The 19,035-nt window shown below is 53.1% G+C and overlaps 1 long non-coding RNA gene across 2 annotated transcripts in view; it reads right to left on the reverse strand.

Annotated features, from left to right (window-relative positions):
- LOC139317463 (uncharacterized) overlaps positions 1-18,497 on the reverse strand; it is a 34,580-nt gene extending 16,083 nt beyond the window's left edge. The window contains exon 1 of one of the 2 annotated variants that reach the window (XR_011600456.1): positions 18,415-18,497. This is a non-coding gene — a long non-coding RNA (uncharacterized lncRNA). Of the gene's footprint in view, positions 1-18,176; positions 18,287-18,414 lie in introns of those variants that run through there. The other variant, XR_011600457.1, reaches the window with a different exon arrangement.
- Between the last annotated feature and the right edge of the window lie 538 nt (positions 18,498-19,035).

A 19,035-nucleotide genomic window follows, 5' to 3' on the forward strand; every position in this document is an offset into this window, starting at 1 on the left:
CGCTCTAAAGGTGGTAACCAGAACCTTGAAGCGCACCCGGAAGACCACCGGAAGCCAGTGCAGCTCGCGCAGGAGAGGTGTTACATGGGAGCGCCATGTTGCTCCCATAACCACCCGCGCGGCCGCACTCTGCGCCAGATGGAGCCTCAGGGTGCTCCTCAAGGGGAGCCCCACGAAGAGAGCGTTGCAGTAGTCCAGGCGGGAAGTGACGAGGGCATGAGTGACTGTGTGTAGGGAGTCCCGATCCAGAAAGGGACGCAACTGGTGAATCAGGCGAACCTGATGAAAAATCCTCCTGGTCACGGCCATCAAGTGCTCTTCTAAAGACAGCCGTGAATCCAGGAGGACACCCAAGTTGCGAGCCCTCTCCGTGGGGGCCAGCGATTCGCCCCCAATAGTCAGTGATGGCGTCAACTGACTATATCGGGACGTCGGAAACCACAGCCACTCGGTCTTGGATGGGTTGAGCCTGAGCCTGTTCCTCCCCATCCAGATCCGCACGGCCTCCAGACACCGGGACATCACTTCAAGGGCATCGTTGGGGTGGTCCGGGGTGGAGATGTACAGCTGAGTATCATCAGCGTACTGATGGTAGTTCACCCCGAAACCACGGATGATCTCGCCCAGCGGCTTTACATAAATGTTGAACAAAAGGGGCGAGAGGACCGACCCTTGTGGCACCTCACATATGAGGGGCCTCGGGGTCGACCTCTGCCCCCCTGCCAACACAGACTGCAACCGGTCGGTGAGAAAGGAGGAGAACCACCTTAATACAGTGCCCCCCACCCCTAACTCTTCCAACCGGTGCAGCATGATACCATGGTCGATGGTATCAAAAGCCGCTGAGAGGTCTAATAGGACCAGGACAGAGGAGCAGCCCCTGTCCCGAGCCCTCCAGAGATCATCAACCAACGCAACCAATGCCGTTTCCGTGCTGTACCCAGGCCTGAAGCCCGACTGGAATGGATCCAGATACGTCGTTTCATCCAGGTACTGGGGGAGCTGTCACGCAAGCACACTCTCAACAACCTTCACAACAAAGCGAAGGTTGGAGACCAGACGATAGTTAGCCAACACTGCCGGGTCCAGGGAAGGCTTCTTTAGGAGAGGCCTCACCACCGCTTCTTTCAAGGTGGCGGGGAAGTCACCCTCACCCAACGAAGCATTTATAATCCCCTGGAGCCAGCCTCGCGTCACCTCCCGGGAAGCCAGCACTAACCAGGAGGGGCACGGGTCCAATAAACATGTGGTCGCGTTCAGTCCACCCAGAATCCTGTCCACGTCGTCAGGGGTCACAGGATCAAACTCATCCCAGAAAACATTCTCAAGACCTGCCTCAGTCAACCCCCCTGGAACTACCCAGTCGGAGTCCAGATCTTCCCGAATCTGAGTGATTTTGTCATGCAGATATTGAACAAAATCCTCGGCTCTACCCTCCAAGGGGTTCTCCCGCGCTTCCTGGTGGAGCAGGGAGCGGGTCACCCTAAACAGAGTGGCCGGGCGATTATCTGATGATGCAATAAGAGCAGCAAAATATGTACATTTTGCTGCTTCTTTTGCCACTAGGTAATTCTTAATATGAGATCTTACCAGTGTCCGGTCGGATTCAGAAAGACTGGCCCTCCAACTACTCTCTAGGCGTCTTTTCCGGCGCTTCATCTCCCTCAGCTCCTCAGAGAACCAAGGAGCTAGGCGAGATTGGCGCCGGGTCAGAGGCCGCAAAGGCACAACCTGATCCAGAGCTCCAGCGGCCGCCCTATCCCAGGCGGCCACTAGGTCCCTAGTCGAGGCGTGTGCCAGAGCCTCAGGAAATGGCCCAAGCTCCATCTGGAACCTATTAGGTTCCATCAGGTGCCTGGGGCGGAACCATCTTACCGGCTCCACCTCCCTGCGACGGGGTATAGCGGTTCGAAGGTCAAGGCGAAGGAGAGAGTGATCCGACCATGACAAGGGCTTGGTGACTATATCCCCTATCTCAAGATCACTCAACCACTGTCCAGAGACAAAAATCAGGTCCAGCGTGTTTCCCCCTGTGTGGGTAGGGCCATGAATTAACTGGGTCAGGTCCATAGCTGTCATGGAAGCCATGAACTCCTGAGCCACCTCCGACGTCTCACCCACAGATGGCAGGTTGAAATCCCCCATGACCATAAGTCTGGGGGTATCAACCGCCACTGCGGCGATAACGTCAAGGAGGTCGGGCAGGGCTGCTGCCACGTGGCAGGGAACTCAGGCATGGACACAAAATCCATGCCCGTAGTTATTTGAAAAGGGGTCAACCCAGTACTGCTGTGTAATGCATTATTATAAGCGACTTCTGCGAACGGTAGCAAGTCCGCCCAGTTCTCCTGTTGATAATTTACATAACACCTAATGTACTGTTCCACCATTGTGTTCAATTTTTCAGCCGATCCGTTAGTCGAGGGGTGAAAAGCCGAGCTAAGTCCCTGGGACAACCCAATGGATCGTAGAAATTCCCTCCAGAACGTAGCGGTAAACTGGACCCCGCGGTCCGATATTATTCTCCTTGGGACTCCATGTAGCCTGTAGATGTGTTTCACAAACAGCTTTGCCAGTTTTTTAGCCGAGGGTAGTCCGCTGCAGGCAGTGAAGTGGGCTTGCTTGGAGAATAAATCAATGACAGTCCAAATGACTCGGTTACCCCCACTGTCAGGGAGCTCAACTATGAAGTCCATTGCAATCTCCTCCCAGGGCTTGGTGGGTTTGGCCACAGCCTGGAGAAGTCCAGGGGGCTTCCCTGGTCAGTATTTCATGGTGGCGCAAGTGGCACAGCTCCTCACATAGTCTTCCACTTCAGTTTTTATATTTGGCCACCAGAATTGTCTCCTAGTCAAATGGAGGGTTTTTAAAAACCCAAAGTGGCCCCCTAGGCGAGAATCATGACTTCTCTTCAGTACCAGGAGCCGCAGGCTGAGGGGCACGTAAAGTTTATTCCCCTTCCACGCCAACCCGTCCCTTAGAGTGAGGTCCGCCTGGTGTTCTTTGAACCAGGAATCATTAGAGAGCACTGCTTTTAGCTCCGTTGTCAACTTGTCTTCGGGGAGGTTGGAACCTTCGTGCGTTTGTGCTCTGGTGCGAGCTTGGGCGGCTGGCTGAGTCTGTGAAATCATGGCATGAACTATCTCTTCCCATCGGCTGTCAAATTGGGGTTTGCGGGAGAGAGCGTCAGCCAGAAGTTTCTTACCCCCCGGGATATATTTCAGGTTAAAGTTAAAGCGTTTGAAATATTGAGCCCAACGAACCTGCTTGGGAGAAAGCTTCCTTGGGGTCTTCAGTGCCTCGAGATTCTTGTGGTCAGTCCAAACCTCAAAAGGCTCCTCCACCCCCTCCAGGAAGGGTCTCCAGGACAGGAGAGCCCATTGCACCGCAAACGCCTCCTTTTCCCATACCGCCCATCTGTGCTCACTGTCCGTTAACTTCCTTGATACGTAAGCACATGGCATTAGATTGTTCTGGGGGTCCCTTTGTAGTAGAACAGCCACCACCGCCACATCATTTGTGTCCGCCTGAACCACGAAGGGCTTGTTCAGGTCAGGATGCTATAGGATTGGCTCCACCGCAAATAGGCATTTTAACCGTTCAAAGGATTTTTGGCAGTCCATTGTCCAAGCTAAGGGCTGGCTAGGTTTTGGCTTGGTGGGAGACGGGCCAGTTTTTAGCATTTCGGTCAAAGGGAGTGCGACCTCAGTGAAGGAAGGGATGAATTGTCTGTAAAAGTTTGCAAACCCCAGGAAGCTCTGGAGTTGCTTATGGGTGAGTGAGGGCTGCCAGTCCAATAGTGCCCTCACCTTCTCTGGGTCCATTTCAATCCCCTTATTCGACACTCTGTATCCCAAGTAGTCAAGGGCTTCCTTATGGAACTCGCATTTGGACAATTTTGCATAAAGTTTGGCTGCTAGGAGTTTTTTCAGCACTTGTCTGACCAATTTGACATGGTCTTCCATATTTTCGCTGAATATAAGAATGTCATCGAGATAAACAAGAACCCCGTGATATAAATGCTCATGCAAAATTTCGTTGATCAATTGCATGAAGACCCCTGGGGCCTCCTGGAGTCCCAAAAGGCATGACCCGGAATTGGAACCTGCCCAAGGGGCAATTAAAAGCAGTCTTCCATTCGTCTCCCTCCTTTATGCGAACTCGGTAGTAAGCTTCTCTTAGATCTAGCTTGGTGAAAATTTTTCCTTTCGATAGGTGGTTCAGTAAGTCTTTCATCAGTGGGAGGGGGTAAGTATTTTGTATGCAAATGCCGCTGATGGACCGAAAACCGACACATAATCTTAAGGAACCATCTTTTTTTTCTTTAAACAGTACTGGGGCGGCCATGCTGGATTTCGCAGGCTCGATGAACCCTCTGGCTAGGTTGGTGTCAATGTACTTCCTCAATTCAGTCATCTCAGCAGGTGTCATGGAGTACATTCTAGGCTTTGGCAATTTAGCCCTTGTCTCAGCCCCTCTGGAAACGGCAGTGCTTTGCCGGGCGATGTAGCAGACACACACGCACGAGTAAGTGGAGCCAAAACCTGGTTTAATGATAGCTACACAGCGACTTACAGTAGGCACTGAACTGGTTAATCAGAAACAAAGTCGGAGACGCCTGTGCTCTCCTCCAGCACAATTTTATAGGGAGTGGGAGTGTTTAACTATCAGGTAATCTGCAACAGCTGCTGGAATCAAATCTGCCGCTCGGTTCTCCTGTCTTTGGGCGCAGATCTCTGACGTCATCCTCAGCTTTGTTTACAATCTGCTACACAAACCCCCCTCCTTTCCTTCTTCGTGTATCGCACCCCCTCTTCTTTGTGTTCCGTCCATCACCTGCTATCACCCGTGCATACAGTCCTAATCGCAACACCCCCCCCCCACCATGCTGTCGCTGGATTTCGTTCTGGGTCGTCCGGAGGGGATTCCCCCTCCTTCCTGGTCTCCCATGCTGATGTGGTAACGCAGTGTCGAGGGGTATTTGACACTCGACATGTGGCCCCCCTACCAGGTGTCTTTCTGCAGAGGTAAGAACAAAACTGGTTAGTGAACGCAGTCATTGGAGATAACTACCAGGTTTGTGTGGGTGTGCTTTATGGAACTGCTTCAGCAATCGTGGGGCATTGAGATCTTTCACTCGTACCCACGTTGCATCAGTATCAGGGTATCCCTTCGAACGTACTAGGTATCTAAGTGTACCGTGGTATAATTTCGAGTCGAGTATCTTTTCTACTTCGTACAGGTTTCCTGCCACGGGCCACGGACATGTGTCAGGGGACCTCATGCCGATGGCCGGTTTCAGGAGGGTGCTGTGGAATACATGATGTATCCTACTGAGCAGGGGTGGAAGCCTCAATGATACCGTTACGGGATTTATGACTCTGGTAATGGTAAAGGGGCCTATATATTTCAGGCCTAGCTTCTTGCTTGGTATCCGCAATTTGATGTACTTAGTAGACAAGTACACCTTCTCCCCTACCTTGAAGGGTGGGGTATCGCTCCTCCTCTTATCAGCCTGCTGTTTGTATGCTTTGGCGGCCTTGGTTAAAGTGTTTTTTACATGTGGCCAAACCCTATTTATTTTCTTTGTTCCCACTGGAACGGGACCTTCTTCCGAAGGAGCTGGGTCAACGGCAAGGTCAGGGTGGCGAAGCCCGGGATGAAGGTCCGATAGTAGTTGGCGAATCCCAACAGACGCTGGACGTCCTTCACCCGACGCGGGGGTTCCCAACTGCGCAAGGCCTCCACCTTGCGCGGGTCCATCGCGATGCCCTCGGGGGTGATGATGTGCCCGAGGAACTCTATGGAAGTCTGGAAGAAGTAGCATTTCTCCAACTTCGCATAGAGCTGGTGCTCCCGCAGGCGCTGCAGGACCTGGCGGACATGCTGGAGGTGACTTTCCGGGGTCCGGGAATAGATCAAAATGTCATCCAAGTAGATCACCACGAACCGATCCAGCATGTCCCGGAACACGTCGTTCATCAAGTGCTGGAAGACCGCGGGGGCGTTGGTCAATCCGAACGGCATGACGGTATACTCAAAGTGTCCGTACCGAGTGCCGAACGCCGTCTTCCACTCGTCCCCCTCTCTCACGCGCACCAGGTTGTAGGCCCCTCGGAGATCGAGCTTAGTGAAGATCGAGGCCTCCCGCAACCTCTCCATCAGCTCCGGGATCAGCGGCAGGGGGTAGCGATTTCGCATTGTGATGGCGTTCAAGCGCCGGTAGTCGCAACACAGGCGCAAGTCCCCCGTCTTCTTTTTAACGAAGAGGACCGGGGCCGAGAGCGGGGAGGTCGAAGGCCGGATGAACCCACGGGCCAGGTTCTTTTCCAGGAAGTCCCGTAAGGCGGCCAGCTCGGGCTCCGACATGGAGTACAGGCGTCCCGAGGGCAGGGGCGCGTTGGGCATTAGGTCCACCGCACAGTCGTAGGGTCGGTGCGGGGGCAAGCGGTCCGCCTCCTTCTCGCTGAACACGTTGGCGAAGGGCGTCAGCTCCGGAGGCAAGGAGACGTTTGGGGCAGAGACGTCCTGGCCGGCGCAGGTGTGGCGAAGGTGGTCGACACACTGCAGGCTCGGGAACGAGATGGCGTTTCTCGACCACGCCACCTGAGGGTCATGCGCCCGAAGCCAGGCCATCCCCAGGACCAAGGGAAAGTGCAGATCCGCCGTTACGTAAAACTGGATCGCCTCCTCGTGGTTCCCAATGGCGAGGCGCAAGGGCTGGGTAGCGGATTTGATGGGCCCCGCCACGAGTTCCCGCCCATCTATAGTTTCGACCCTCAACGGAGGGTCCACTGGAACCAAGGGGACTTTGTAATGGGCCACAAAGGCCTGGTCCATAAAGTTCGTGGTGGCCCCCGAGTCCACCAGCGCGTGCGCCTGGAGCCCCTCCGACCGGTTAGCCAACAACACCCGGGTGTTCAAAATCAGGTGCCGAGGGGGCTCACAGTCCACAGCCGCCGACTCCGGCGGGGCATGGTCACGTGCCTGACCCAGAGTTTCCCCTAGGCCAGGCCTGGCCCGTTTTCCGGCTGGTCACGCCGAGACTCTGGAACAGGCTTGAGCGGTCCACTCCACTTCCGGGGACACGAGGCGGCAAAATGTCCCGCCTCACCGCAATAGGGGGGGTGCGGACCTGGCAGGTATTACAGAGACCTGGCTGGGCCAAGGGGGGGGGTCCCCCTCGTAGAGATGTGCCCACCAGGTTTCCGCGCATTCCATCAGCCAAGGGCCCAGGGCAGGGGTGGGGGGGTGGCGGTCGTTATAAAGGAAGGTCTTGATCCGAGGGAGGCCACTGTACCTCAGATAGCCGGATGTGAGTCTCTCCTGGTGAAGTGGGGCCATGGGATGCAGGTGGGCCTGCTGATCGCGTACCTGGCTCCCTGCCACGTGACAGAGGCCCTGCCCGAGCTTCTCAACGTTATTGCCGGGGTGGCGGTTGATACCCCCAGACTTTTGGTCATGGGGGATTTCAACCTGCCATCTACCGGTGAGGCGTCTGGGATGGCTCGGGAGTTTATGGCTTCCATGACAGCCGTGGACCTGACACAATTAATTCATGGCCCCACTCACGTGGGAGGACACACTCTGGACTTGGTTTTTATCTCTGGTCAGTGGCGGAGTGGTCTGGATATAGGGGATATAGTTATTGAACCCCTGTCATGGTCGGACCATTCTCTCCTGAGACTGGACCTTTCGACCCCTGCACCCCACTGCAGGGAGGCGGAACCGAACAGGTGGTTCCGCCCCAGGCGCCTGATGGATCCTGATAGGTTCCAGAGGGAGCTTGGGCCAGTTCCTGAAACTCTGGCTCATGACTCGGCTGAAGATCTGGTGGCTGCCTGGGATAGGACAGCTGCCGGAGCTCTGGACCGAGTCGTGCCTTTGCGGCCTCTGACCCGACGCCGAACCTGCCCGGCCCCTTGGTTTTCCGAGGAGCTGAGGAAGATGAAGCGTCGGAAAAGACGCCTAGAGAGTGGTTGGAGGGCTAGTCGCTCCGAATCCGACCGAACACTAGTTAGGTCTCATATTAAGACCTATCTAGTGGCGATAAAAGCGGCAAAGCGTAACCACTTTTCCGCTCTTATTGCATCGGCAGATAACCGCCCAGCCGCCTTGTTTAGGGTGACTCGCTCCCTCCTACATCAGGGAGCGCGGGAAGACCCCTTGCAAGGGCAGGCTGAGGATTTTGCACAGTATCTGCACGATAAAATCGCTCAGATTCGGGAAGGCTTGGACTCTGACTGGGTAGATCCCGGCGGGGTGACTGAGGCTGGTCTTGAGAATGTTACCTGGGATGAGTTCGACCCTGTGACTCCTGAGGACGTGGACAGGATCCTGGGGAGGTTAAACGCAACCACATGTTTATTGGACCCGTGCCCCTCCTGGCTGGTACTGGCCACCCGGGAGGTAACACGAGGCTGGCTCCAGAGGATCATAAATGCTTCTCTGAGAGAGGGTTTCTTGCCTCCCGCCTTGAAAGAGGCGGTGGTGAGGCCCCTCCTCAAGAAGCCTTCTCTGGACCCGGCCGTTTTGGCAAACTATCGTCCGGTCTCCAACCTTCGCTTTGTTGCGAAGGTTGTGGAGAGTGTGGTTGCGCGACAGCTCCCACAGTTCCTGGATGAAACCGTCTATCTAGATCCGTGCCAGTCCGGCTTCAGGCCTGGGTACAGCACGGAGACGGCATTGGTCGCATTGGTGGATGATCTCTGGAGGGCTCGGGACAGGGGTTGTTCCTGTGTTCTGGTCCTGTTAGACCTCTCAGTGGCTTTTGATGCCATCGACCATGGTATCATGCTGCGCCGGCTGGAGGGACTGGGGGTGGGAGGCACCGTGCTGCGGTGGTTCTCCTCCTATCTCTCTGACCGGTCGCAGTCTGTGTTGGCAGGGGGGCAGAGGTCGACCTCGAGGCGCCTTGCTTGCGGGGTGCCGCAAGGGTCGGTCCTCTCACCGCTCCTGTTCAACATTTATGTGAAGCCGCTGGGTGAGATCATCCGTGGTTTTGGGGTGCGATGCCATCTGTACGCTGATGACACTCAGCTGTACATTTCCACCCCAGACCACCCCAATGATGCCCTCGAAGTGATGTCCCATTGTCTGGAGGCCGTGCGGGTCTGGATGGGGAGGAACAGGCTTCGGCTCAACCCTTCCAAGACTGAGTGGCTGTGGATGCCGGCGTCCCGGTATAGCCAGCTGGTGCCATCGCTGGCTATTGGGGGTGAGTCACTGACCCCCACAGAGGGGACTCGCAACTTGGGCGTCCTTCTGGACACACGGCTGTCTTTAGAAGAGCATATGACGGCCGTGGCCAGGGGGGCTTTTTATCAGGTTCGCCTGATACGCCAGTTGCGCCCCTTTCTGGATCGGGACTCCTTGTGCACAGTCACTCATGCCTTGGTTACGTCACGCCTGGACTACTGTAACACTCTCTACATGGGGCTCCCCCTGAGGAGCACCCGGAGGCTCCAACTGGTGCAGAATGCAGCCGCGCGGGTGATTATGGGAGCGACGTGACGCTCCCACGTAACACCTCTCCTGCGCGAGCTGCATTGGCTCCCGGTGGTCTTCCGGGTGCGCTTTAAGGTGTTGGTTCTCATCTTTAAAGCGCTCCATGGCTTAGGGCCAGGGTATTTGCGAGACCGCCTGCTGCTACCGATAACCTCCCACCGGCCAATACGCTCTCACAGAGAGGGCCTCCTCGGGGTGCCGTCGGTCAGGCAATGTCGGCTGGCGGCCCCCAGGGGGCGAGCCTTCTCTGTGGGGGCACCCGCCCTGTGGAATGAGCTGCCTCCTGGAATACGATTGATCCCGGACCTCCGGACCTTCCGTAAAGCCCTGAAGACGTTTTTATTTCATCAAGCCAGCCTAGCCTAAATGGTTTTTAATTGGGATTTTAAATTTTACGGATTTGGGGTTTTAAATTGGGTAGCCAATGATTTAATTCTTTTAATTATCTTAACTTTTGCATTTTTATGTTTTTTAATTTTGGCTGTTCAGCGCCCTGAGTCCCTTCTGGGAGAAGGGCGGTATACAAATTAAATAAATAAATAAATAAATAAATAAAATAAATAGAGGCACAACCCCCCTTGACGTCTCCGCATCCGCTCCTGGGCCGTCAGTTGAGGTCTGGCTGCTCCGAGCTCCATGGGCTCCTCAGCCGTCGCCACAAAACGCTGTGCGGTCCGGAGCGCTGTCGGTGCGAAACGCGGGGGTGCCGACGCTGTCGGTAGTTCCGGAAGAGCCCGACGGGGCCGTCGCCGTTGCAGGCGTGCGTCGATGCGCAGGCATTGGGTCACCAGCGCGTCGAGGGTCGGTGGCGCCTCCACACGAACCAGCTCGTCCTGCAACTCGTCGGAAAGGCCGTCCTGGAAGGCGTCCATCAGCGCCACCTCATTCCAAGCCGAATCCTGGCCTAGCAGTCGGAACTCTGCAATATAGTCCTGCAGGGGGCGCTTGCCTTGGCGGAGGTCCTTGATGCGCCTCGCTGCCGTCTGCACCCGGAGGGGGTCCTCAAACATGGTGCGCAGGTGTTGTAAAAAGCCCTGAAAGTCCAGGAGCAAGGGGCTATCTTGCAACAACAGGGGCGTGGCCCATCGGGCGGCAGTGCCAGAGAGGGAGCTGATAACAAATGCCACTCGAGCCCGGTCATCCGGAAAATCCTCTGGCCTCATCGCCATGAACAGTTGGCATTGTCCCAAGAAGGCCAGAAACATCTCCTGCTGCCCAGAAAACCTATCTGGCACGTTCACTGGGCATCTCGGACGGGGAGGGGGAGGAGGTGGAGCTGCAGGAGCATTCCCCAAGGCAAGTTGGGCAGTTAGCTGTGCTACTTGCTGTTGCAGAAGCTGATTGGCTTCCAGCATCTGCTGTATCTGCTGCTGCAGCTGTTGGTCCATCGTGGGTTAACGATGGAGTATGTGGTGACAAACAAGATGTTCTGTCCCCGTACCCACACACACACAAACACAGCCAGCCGAGGGTTAAGGAAACACTTTGGAACGCACCCAGTTTCTTTATCTCCCACTTGGCAGCGATAGACACACCGTCTGCCAAGTGCCTTTATTTTCACAGTAAAACAGAAAGATTAAATACTCAAGAGTCCAAATGTCCGACAACAAGAAATCTTTCTCAGCAATTCCGGACGAGGCTTTAGTGACTATCCAAGGTTTGCTTTGTTCGTCACAAGGATCCCTGACCACCACCCTCTATTATATAGTCTCTGGGGTGTGGTCCAGTGACTCAGTTCTAATCCCTAGCACGCCTCCTAAGCTGCTGCAAACGTTTATCACGCCTTCGGAGGCGTGTGTCCAGGAATGATGTTTCTTCGTCACTCTGATCCGACTCACCTGTCTCCCTACTGATCTCCTCTCCCTCGGCTGGCACCTGAGACAATGCCAGAGGGGAGGGGCCTGGAGAGGGAGGCCTGGCTGACTCCTCTACCTCATGCTCGGAGCTTTCTTCCTCCGATGGGACAGGCTCAGAGGGCGGGGCCACAACAGTCTCGTCCTCGGTGATCCCCGACTCTTCTGGTACCCGAGCCTTTCCAGGACGACAATGGCTCTTGTTAGGATATGGTGCATGCCTAACAGGTTGTCCAGGCAATATATAAGCTAACATGATGAATATGTATTCTATGACTTTAAGAAGTACTGCTGAGTCATTGTAATGCTGAGTCATTGTATCCTGATTGGATAAGCTCTGTTGTAACTGTATTTAAGGAGAGCTTGCATGTAGTCATTGTGGACATGCCACCATTGTGACCTGTTATCAGCGTGAACTTGCTACTATTTATTACCTACTGCTGTTTTGTAATTTCTATTTGATCTCTTACATGGTCTAATGTGATCATGGTTTATTTATTCTGTTTTTAAGAACTATTTATATTGTTCCTGTTTGATCCTTTTACTACAAACTGGTAAGAAGAATTTTGTATCTCTGGACTGATTATGACTGGCTAAGACTTGGATTGATTAAAGACTATGAGATTGTTTTTTCACTACAAAGTAAAAACTTTGATAAGCCAGTTTATATGTATTTTATTCATTGTTGCTCTCAGCACCGTTTCCATGTGCTCTATGCTCTGCTGGTTGTTAACACAACAATATCCTTAACAGCTCTCATCATGTATACTGAGGTTGCTATCTGTTGACTGAGTCGCTATGCGTGAGCGTTCCGATGTCACTTGGGAATGTGGTCTGGATCTACCGCCAGGAATTGATGTTTGTGGCATTGATGACACCCGGAGTGGTGAAAGCGGACATTCGATGGCTCGGTGTCCTTCTTGATCACATCTGTAGCATCGGTGCGGACGTCTTGGGGGAACGGCAGCCCTGGTTCCTGTAGGTACGTTCGGTCTCCCAACTCCTCGCCCCACCGGCGGTCTCTCCAACATCCAACGTGGTTGGCCCAGTCCCTCCCCTCATGGGCAAAACTCCTTCAAACCTATATCCAACTCTACGGTTGCTTTATACCACTCCGCTATACGAGGACCAAGTCCCCTATAAACAGAGGCTTGACATAAGTCTCTGTCCAGCCCCATGTGGAACTGGTGCACAAGTAAACGTTCAGGCCACCCTCTCAATCGTCCTGCCAGTTTTCAAAACTCCTGTACAGAATCTTTGGCCGCTCGGCCCCGTTGCCTCAATGATACCAGATCACTTTCGGCGGCCACCTGGGCACTCGCATCGTCCTCGAACCTGCAACGCAGGGCTTCCAGGAAAAGACCCAAGTTTGCGAGCTCCCGGGCATGCATATTGTGTAAACCAGCCACCCAATCAGCTGCATCACCTGTTAAGACCATGGTAACAGCTACTACTCTTGCCCATTGAGAGGGATAGAAATGCCCATAGGCATCCATGTAACTGATCACCTGGCTCAAAAATAGAGCCACACGATCCGGAGTACCATCAAATGTGGCCTGCAATGGAGGAGGCCCCCACGGGATTTACTGCGGCCATATGCCTGGTGGCCACATGGGTACTGGATCCCTACCTCGTCCAGAGCCTTCACTGCCTTGGTGGCCCCTCCGCGCTTCTGTCTGCTGATGCCTGACAGCCGGTTCTCCTTCTCTTTCCCGTGGGACCCTCCCATGAGTTTGGGCCGCTCCACGCAGCGCCCCACCCAATGAGGACATAACTTCAGGGTTGGTGGGTTCCTCCCCCCTCCTCCCATACCTCTCTTTGTCCACCCTCAATTTAGGACTGGCCAGACAAAATCTGCTCTCAGACGCTCCTACTGATGGTGGTCCACCTCCTCCCTGCCAAGAAGCCCACAGGTCCACCGCCGGTGCCCATGGCTGCCAGGAAGGAGCATCCCTAAAGCTGGCCTCCCCAAACCTCTCCCTCAACAAGTCCATTGTAGTCACCCCCGGGCCAGTGGAGTAACTCCAGTCTCCTCCTTCCTCGTCGGCCCATTGTCGCTCTCTCCAGCCTTGATATTGAGGGCCGGGGGAGGAGGGAGTTGGTGCCTGAAACCCCAGTTTCCCCAACAGGGCTGAACTATGCCACCAATGTCCTGAGGAGGGTTGGGCATTCCCTGTGGCCATGGAGTCTTGACTATCCTGCATCTCCTCTGTTCGGACCGCTTTCTGTTTGGGGCGTACCACCGGCTGTTCACATTCCTTTTCTTCCGTTCCTTCTTCTGTACCGTCAGGCCCCGCCAAATCCAGCACAGCAGTCCCCTCCTCTGTCCCTTCCGCCATCGTCCCTGAGTTCCACTCACTGTTCCTTGAAGAGGATAAGAAGTGTCTCCGACTTTCTCTCAGCCCCTCTGGAAACGCCAGTGCTTTGCTGGGCGATGTAGCACACACACACACGAGTAAGTGGAGCCAAAACCCAGTTTAATGATAGCTACACAGCGACTTACAGTAGGCAGTGAACTGGTTAATCAAAAACAAAGTCGGAGACGCCTGTGCTTACCTCCTGCGCGGTTTTATAGGGAGTGGGAGTATTTAACTATCAGGTAATCTGCAACAGCTGCTGGAATCAAATCTGCCGCTCGGTTCTCCTGTCTTTGGGCGCAGATCTCTGATGTCATCCTCAGCTTTGTTTACAATCTGCTACACAAACCCCCCTCCTTTCCTTCTTCGTGTATCGCACCCCCTCTTCTTTGTGTTCCGTCTGTCACCTGCTATCATCCGTGCATACAGTCCTAATCGCAACACACACACCCTCCACCGTGCTCTGTCTCTGGATTTCGTTCTGGGTCATCCGGAGGGGATTCCCCCCCTTCCTGGTCTCCCATGCTGACGTGGTAATGTGGTGTCGAGGGGTATTTGACACCCGACACCCTGGTTGTAATTCGATGGCGCAGTCTGTGGGCCGATGAGGGGGGAGGAGGTTACATTCTTCCTCACTGAAAGCTTCGGCTAAGTCTGCATACACTTTAGGGATCTGGTTTCCGCCTGGAGGTCTGTCTGAACAAGCTGCTGCTGTCTCTGGCCGTTGGCTGTTATGGGTAGGTTGCTGTTTGGGAGGAGGGGTAGGGGGTGATGGGCCAACTGCTATTCTGATTTTTCGGAATCCATCTTCCCATGTGATGGTGGGGCCCCATTTGTCTAGCCAAGCCAGGCCCAGTATGATAGATTCTGACGTCTTTGGGGTTACTATAAATCGTATAAGTTCATGATGTTTCCCCATCTCTAATTTAATCAGTTCAGTAATATGGGTGGTAGGGACTCCCCCAATCAACGTCCCATCCACCTGGTGAAATTTAATCGGGTGCTTTAAGGGTGTTGTTCTGATCGTATTTCTCACCATACTGATCCACGTGAGCCCAGACCCTGCTGAGGAAATAAGCTAGCTTGACTGGTGTGCCGTCAAAGGTTTCTCTGAAACGGGGTGGTGCTGGCCTCACAGGTGGAGGGGCAGTGGCCGCCGCTGGTTGGGGTAGAACATGCTGCGGGGCTGCTCCTGGTTGTTGCATTCCAACAGGCTGTTGCAAAGTTTGCTGGGCTGGGGGGGGCAAAAGCGTCGGCTGTTGGGGGAGGGGGCCTGACTGCTGAGCTGCTTGCTGCGCTGGAGGGGGGGCACTCTAGCCGGCTGCTGGATTAGTCCCCCCTGCGGTGCCAGGATCATTTGGCCATAGGAGGGGGGCCAGGGGGATCCTTGGAAGCTTGGAACATATGGCGTGGGATACCACTGGCACTGGATCCATCCGTAGCCGGGACAGAAAGCCCATCCGGGCGGTATGCTCTCTGCAGGAGGTAATGCTAACACAGGCTGGCGAGGAGCCCAAAAGGGGGGTTTTTGCCTTCCGTATGTTGGCTGAGCCTGTTGCCCCATTGCTGCAGGATTGGAATGTTGCGCTAATACTGTTGTTTGGCCTCTGGGCGGGTAAGGTGGGGGGTCTGCGTCCTATGAATCCCCCCCATGTCCCGGATCAGGGAGGGCGAATGTTGGTTTTGCTAGCATCCAGTTCACCTCCAGGGGTTGGGAAGGGGGGGGTGAAGCTCCCCAGTTCCATCTGCTCGAAACTCTCCCAGGAATCTGACGCCTCGGCCCAAGCCCCAAGTCTAAGGGCTTCCTCTGCAGCCTCCATGGCTCGTCCCCTCTCATCAGAAAAAGCAGGCAAGGGATCGGCAATTCCTTGAGCATCCGGGGCCCTGGCAGGCCTCCCTCTGTTTTCTCCTTTCTCCTCCATCTTCACTGAGTCTTTGCATCACCCGGCGTTTTAGGTCGATGCTGGGGCTCAGTACCCCTGACAGCCCCCTTATGGGGTGCTGTTAGGTTTTAAGGAGATTCGGGATAATGTCAGCATTCCAGAAAACCCCCAACTCCCAGTAAACACGCGGAAGCAGGCATTTTCCAAAGTTCTCTTTACTAGAATAGGTAAACTGGCATATCTGGGAAATCCTGAATCTGAAAAGCCCGGGCTTTCCTTCAGTAATTCAAAGCTCCCAAAACCATCCCCCTTCTCCCCTTTCGATCACATGCTCCAATCAACATCCGTTCCACCTCGACCCAGCCCCTGACCTTGACCGATAGGAAAAATGCTATTATGTCTACTAATTCCCCGCTCCTCAATCCCCCTTCCTACTTTCCCACACATGAGGTGGTGGCAGCATTGAAGCTTCCGGCCTAATATGGCTTCCAAGGCTGACACAAATACTGGAATACTACTATCACGTCCCCCTTAGTCCTTCTTTTCTCTAGACTAGCCAAACCCAACTCCTGCAACCGTTCTTCATATGTTTTAGTCTCCAGGCCTTTAATCATCTTAGTTGCTCTTCTTTGCACTTTTTCCAAAGTCTCAACATCCTTTTTGTAATGTGGTATCCTTTTATAATGTGGTGTGGTGTCCTTTTGTAATGTCCTTGTAATGTGAGGGTGGAAACTTACTGTAAGGTTTTCTTTCTTGCCTCATTTATGTTGTAATCAGTTAAATGGATTCATGGAGGGATGGCATTTGGGAGTGGTTGGCACAACAAGTCGTGAACACCTTGGACATTTGTCTGGTGGGAGGAAAATTTGTCCAGGAAGTTTGTATTGCCTGTCTTGTAGAAGAAGCTGCACACCCACACCATTCAAAACAACACAGAGGCTATCCCTTTCACCTACCTCCACATAAAGCTTCCCCTAGACTGGTTCTTGCTCTGTGGCACTAAGGCCCAAGTAATCATACCTCCCTGCCAATTCCATGGGGGAGGGGGCATGCCCCCCCCCGGCAATTCCCTCACTGAAGAGGTAGCAGAAAAGAGATGTCCAAACCCCAGGCCCTGATTGTGACTCACAAATGATGCTGACCAGTTGCCCAGTAAAGCAGGATATGTTGCACTGGTGGTCTCATTAGGAGTCCCAGGGCTCATTGTGTGTAATTTTAAAAATACTAAATAGCCTGGATTGCACAATGGCTAACCTCAATTTGGCCTCAGAAAACTAAGAGCTAGGGCAGGTTTAGTAACCATCCCTTGGAAATTGGCAGCCTGTAATTTAAAGGAAAACCATGGCTGTGAAGAATTTTGGGACTTGTGCTTGCTTGAAACCTGACTGGAAGCTCACAGAAAGTGATATCTGACATCTGAAAATAATTGGCATAGAAAATTGGATACTGTAAATTTCTTTCCAGAACTTTTGCCCTGGCTGCCAGACCTTCATGGTTGAAAGCTCTCCTTTTGGGAGCCACTGAAGGAATCCCATTCTGCTGCCTCTATCAATGCCTTCCCCTTTGCATCAGAAAAATTAAAAGCACCCATCAAGTCTCCCTGATCTGATCAATTTTTAATCTTTTGCCAATAACATGTGTGTTCCAACCACATATTTTGGCAAAAAGGTGGGGTTGTAGAAAGTTAGCACCCACCCTTCTCCTAGAAAAATGAAATATTCTAGGAAATATTAAAAAGGTAGAATATTTCCCCTAAAAGGGAAATAGAAATCTTAAAGGGACACAGAAACTCAGCCCCAGCAGATATTTTGGTGCCAGCTTATCTACAAGACAAAAGACCTTCAAGCTCCAGGGTGATAGGATTAGCCCTCACTCAAGATCCAAACCAGGACAAAGCCATTAAGCCATAATAGGAATTGCCCAAAGCTCCTTCATTACATCACCCAGCAAAATTCAACCAAGCTTGGGACTCAAGACAACCTACAAAGTTACCCCTGCATGGCCCCATGGGAGTTTGACAACCAATCAGAATACATTTCTTTCACAGGAACAGGAAGCAAGTTCAAAGCCCAAGAGAGGGTATAAATCTCTATCACCCATGTGGTTGATTGCTCAGGACCTCAAATCATGTGGTCCTGTCCACCATTAAACCATCTTTCCAATCAGCCTCCATGTTTCCAGTGTCTTTCTTCCCACTTGGAACTGAACCCAGATGGACATTTCTTCCAACAACGCTTACAACAACCCGTGTTATTGTTGCTGAAATGTCACTTAACCCTCGCTGATGAACTCTAATGATGGCAATAGCTTATCACTCCCCCTGGCTGTCTCCTACTTAAACAAGCTGTGGCTTCGTTATTAAAGAAATAAAATCAAGGTTGCACAGGCAAACTTTGAAACATGTCAGTTTCACACGTTAAAAGATCTCACGCTGAGTTCCAGTCATCGTATGCAAAGGGTTCTCGGCGCACTCCAACAGCTACGCTTTCTGAACACACCACTCCATCTAAAAAGATATTCCCTAAAACGGCGCAGCTGTTGATGAGTCGCATCCCGCGTCCTAGAACTAAGGTTACCTTATAAACCCGCAGATCCACTAGAAGACAGCAAAACGAAAGAGGAAAGTCTGCCCCGTTGCTGCATCCCACAGGTCTTCCGGGAGTTCCAGCACAGGTAAGATACTCCAATCACCATCACCAACATATCACCCACTCCCGCCCCCCCCCATCATATAGTGCGTGCGTGTTTTCTATTGGCTTTTCAGGTAATTATTTGGTACTTGACCAATGAAATTTCTCTGCAAAGGAATCCCACCTTTTTTATTAAGCTCTGCATTTCTGTTTGTTTTTCGTCTTCTTCTCAAAAGTTCTTTTCTATCAATAGGCGTGACCCTACCCTGAACATCAATTGGTGAGACTCAAGTCAATTTGTGATTCCGTGCAAGCGATTGGGCTTTCCATTGATGTCCGTCATTGTCAAAACCGCTCATTTCTATTGGCTTAAACGGGACACTTCAGCAGACGAGAAAGATTAGTAAGAACAGATGCCAATCATCCAGAGGCGGTTATCTGAGCGAACAACGTGCATTTTGATTGATCAAAAGGTATAATCCTTGAACGGTGATTGGCTGCTTCTCTGTTGAAGTGGGGGGGGTTACAGGGCGGTGCCTGGTCGGCTGAAGAGGAGGAGGGAGGAGGAAGAGGAAGAGGAAGATGTCACCGTGAGGGGTGTCCGGATCGTTGCCGACTCCATTCTTGCAGGCGAGTAAGCTCGGTGGAGCGGGTTTGGGCTCGGGGAGAAATGGGACGAAAAACCAAGAGATGGGAGTGGGGTGATAAATGGAGGAAGAAGTGAGGTCTGTAAACCGAGTAGGGGGCCTTCGTGGGAGGGGACCCTGAGCGTACGAATGGGGCTGAAGAAACTGGGACCAGAAGA

The sequence above is a fragment of the Pituophis catenifer genome, unplaced genomic scaffold (assembly GCF_029215685.1).
Source record: "Pituophis catenifer annectens isolate HBS135680 unplaced genomic scaffold, rPitCat1.0.hap2 SCAF_5, whole genome shotgun sequence".
NCBI classification, from domain to species: domain Eukaryota; kingdom Metazoa; phylum Chordata; class Lepidosauria; order Squamata; family Colubridae; genus Pituophis; species Pituophis catenifer.